The sequence below is a fragment of the Lepisma saccharinum genome, chromosome 20 (genome assembly GCF_977018435.1).
Source record: "Lepisma saccharinum chromosome 20, izLepSacc3.1, whole genome shotgun sequence".
Lineage (NCBI taxonomy): Eukaryota > Metazoa > Arthropoda > Insecta > Zygentoma > Lepismatidae > Lepisma > Lepisma saccharinum.
In genome coordinates this window covers 52819060-52823256 of record NC_139248.1, presented here as the reverse complement: position 1 = coordinate 52823256, position 4197 = coordinate 52819060, and positions in this window count along the sequence as shown.

Sequence of the window (4197 nt, the reverse complement as noted above, 5' to 3'; positions counted from 1 at the left end):
AATTATAAATAAAAGTCGAATGTATACAGGTGGAGCCTTATGAACTTTTTATGTCAAGGAATTTTTGTATGACGTCTGTTGGAGGATGGCTCAAATTTACACAACACAAGTCTATGATGTATCTTTTCCAGGCGCGGTTCGTGCATAATTTTCCTGGGGGTTCACCAAAATTATGCAAATTGGACTTATCTAAACCTTTTGAGACACTACACGCTTTGGTTCGTAGAGATAGTACTGGGAAAATTATCAAATTTTGGCCGGTAGATTACTGACAGAGTTAATTTGCTTTATGTTCAGATAACAGTGACAGCACCAAGGAGTGTGTGTGTAGGGGACGATCATTTTAATTTAAGATTTTCGTATGGTATTGTATTTAGGGGTATCTCAGAATTCAGAAAATATTCTCGCCTCAATTTTGCCTCTTCCACTCTTGCCAATTCTTTTCTGGTCCCACCACTGGCAAATAGACTATATTATTGGAACTGGATCCTGAACCTACAGTTAAAAATACAAATCTCTGCCTGCTAAAATGAGTATGTAATCAAACCCAAGACCCCTTGATTACAAGATAATTCTTATATAACTATTCGAAAGTATATCGCTAAATCAAAGCGATTAGATTCTATTCTATGCAATATGTTAATCTCGAACAGCAACAACTACACTCCTTCCAATACACAATCCACCTCACTTCACTCAACGTATCGCTATGCCATATATATTTCAATCACCAGCCATGCACTTCAAAACAAACTAACAAGTATGGAGACAATGGCACGTAACAAAGTTAAATGCGCGCGTCCCTTCGAACACCCTCTCGCGCTAGAGTATAACTGATCGCACGAAACCCAAACAACTTTTTGGTCGTCTTCTGACGTAAGTGCGAAATGCCTTCATTGTTAGGTTAGGCTTGAATAAATAGCAAATATTACATTTTTGGTCAAGCACGGTAAGCCCCGAAAATTGAGTGTATATATTCTAAGACAACTAAACCTAAAAAGCCTAACATGTCAACGAAAGCATTTAGTCTGACGTAAGAAGACCAAAAGGTTGTTTAAGTCTTGTCCGATAAGCAACCCCTTTCCCTCGCGCTATTTTTGACTTTTCGGCTCCTTCCACCTGAAGTGTTTCCATCTTAAAGATGAAAACTCTGAATGTGTAGGCAAGTTGTTTTCTATCATATTTATCTTATTTGTCCCATCATCTTTACTTCTAGCTTTCGTTTGGGGTCACCTCTACATTTATATTACACCCTCTTCATTAATCTAATAAGTCTTGTAAAATATAAAAATACAAAGTGAATGCCAAATGAATTCAAATTGAAACACATATTGCAACACTGGAAGAGAGAAGAGCGTGGTTGACTCCAGCTCGCTGGTGATCCTACGAACTGCGCATGTCCGTTTTGACGAGACGACCTTCCTGGAGTAGCCGACTGCATGTATTTTCACCATATGTATGCGTCGAGCTTCTGCTAGCCGCCCTAAGCTTTTAGCATGGTAGGGGTTGCCTTGCGGAGGTTCAGCGGAGGCTTTGCACGAAACGGAACTAGAGGGGAGCTGAGTGGCTCTTGCCCGCGGTTTCTCCTTCTCACTAAGAGAATTTGCCACTCTACGCTTATGAACTTCTCAGTTATTGTTTATTTTGTATATTACTGGGGGTTCACTGCACATTTGCGCTATACAGCCAACCGCGCCTGATCTTTTCCTATTAACAGTGAGGGCCTCCCGATGGCGCAGTGGTAGCGTCGTCGCCTTGTAATCAAGGCACAAGTGGTTCGGATCTCACTTTAAACTGTAGGTCCAGCCCCAATTAGCCTTACTGTGCATAAAGTGGACTTAAATCAACAAATCAATCAATCAATCAACCTATTAACAGTGGCGGTGATTGAGTTCCAAGGACAAGGATAGTTTATTCAAGGTCCGTGAAGAGTTTCCCCAAACTTGAAGAGGTCTGACCATAAAAGTCCCTTTTCCGCGAGCGGCTGGGATCGTAAACTTGTGACGTCACCGCGGAAGCAAGCTTTCCCTCTGCTTTGACAAAGTCATTTGAAAACAACGAGGTGCCAATATTTTTCAATAGTTACAACAAAATATTTGATTCAGTTACGTCGTTCACTTCATTTCTGGGGCATGGCATCTAGAAATATATTTTGGGAAGGGTTCTCGGACGCTGGTCAATTGTATCACATGTAATAATAATAGCAAAATTGTCTTGATATTACAATATCTGCTAATAATACTATATTCTAAGACAAAGAATAGCCGGGTCTTTGGCCGAGCGCATAAAGTGGTGGACTTTCGATATCGCCACCGAAGTTCATGGGTCAGAATCCCCGCCTGGGTGATTCAATTATCACTCAGCGTCGCGATTAGCCAAACGTGGCAGAAATGCTATAAAATAACTAAGTAGAAAGAATAGATACAGAAGAGGCAATACTTGTAATAATTATGGATTATTATGTGCATAACGGCAGGAAGCCGCGGTGATTTAGTCGGTAGGGCGTCTGACTGCTACGAGACCCGAGTTCGATTCCTGATGTGGGTGATCAAAGGTCGGAATTTTTCCGCCCTTGTTCCTGCATGAAGCGCCTCTGGGGTTCACCCAGACTCAAATAAATGGGTTCTTGGGGACAACCCTTGAGGTGGGCTAAGTCGGCTGGAGCGTTATACTGATCACACATCTAAAATGACGAGATCGAACATGTGTGGTTAATGGCACGGTGAAATGTGCAATGGCAACTTTACCTTACCTATATGAACAGTAAAGAGATGGTGTAAGCAGGCCCGTAGCCAGGATTGGCTCAGCCCCCCCCCTGGAACTGCCTTAAGCAGTGGCGTACGCAAGGGGGGGTTACCGGGTTTAAACCCCCCCCTTGAGCTTTTGAAATACTATGGAAAATGCTGTAGAAAAAAATTAAAAATAGCTAATTTACCACAGTCAAAGATCTGCGACAGTAATAGTAATAATAATAATAATAATAATTTGAATTATTATTCCCATGCAGTATGAAGAAAAACACAACATTCCAAACACAATCTAAGCGGCCGCAGAGTTCAATTTTGCAATTTTTTTTCGCAAAAAGTCGCGCAGTGACTCTCGCGAGAATTGTGAAAATTCCATGCTTCGTCGCAGTGTGCCGACCTTATTGGAAAAACGTTCTTCCCGGTACTGATTTCACATCCCCTTGTGAACTCTCAAGTGATGCTGAGTCTACATCCACATCATTAAATAATGTTGAAGAAGTGCTTTGTGAATCACCTAGAAGTGATAAATGTCTTGGAATGTCTATAAACTTACTTTTCAACGAAAACATAGACTCAGTGGAATTTAGCAACATGTATTCTCGCGTTTCATCATTATCCTGGGCGAGTTCCATAGGTAAAGGTAATGTAAATTCCCCCGTGCATATAGCACCGTGCCATGAAGGCACACGTAGTGATGTGATGGGCCCCAAAGATTCTCGATCTCGAACTATTTTGCAGGTGATGTGATCAGCACCATGCTCCGGCAGCCTTCATCCCCCAGGTTTGCTCTCAGGTACCCATTGCTATGAAGCTGGGTGCGGAGTCAAGGCTGGATAAATTCCAACCAATTCCAGGAATCGAACCCGGATATCGAACGAAGTTGTCACTAGACCAGCGCGGCTCCTTGAATGAGTTTCATATTTCGATAAATTTAATATATTTGCTTGTTTTTATGGATTTTCTTCACACTTAAAATGTATCACTTATCATATACAAATAACAGTTGACTAGACAATTATTTTGTAACAAAGAAACAAAAGAAATGTAATTTTGTTCTATTTCTTTCATAAATAGCAGCTGCATTAGTAGTAATTATTAGTAGTAATTAAATTAATTAATTATAAGAATTATTAATTAATTTATTATTATTATTATTAATTAATTAAAGTATAATAAAACAATGGTAATGTGAATTTGTAGAAAGCTTTCGAAATAACACCCCCCTTGATTAAATCCTGCGTACGCTACTGGCCTTAAGCCCCCCTGGCACTGCTGTCGGCCCCCTTGACATTAGGTAAAACTATTTTGTATAATTTGTTTGCAGTGAAGAGTGAAAATGTAGACAGCATATGTTATTTTGCTCATAACTTTGGTGAAGGATAAATTCACAGAACATGAACAGCAGCTATTACATTCTTTATCTGTACCTTCGCTGCCCTTGTTGCAACCT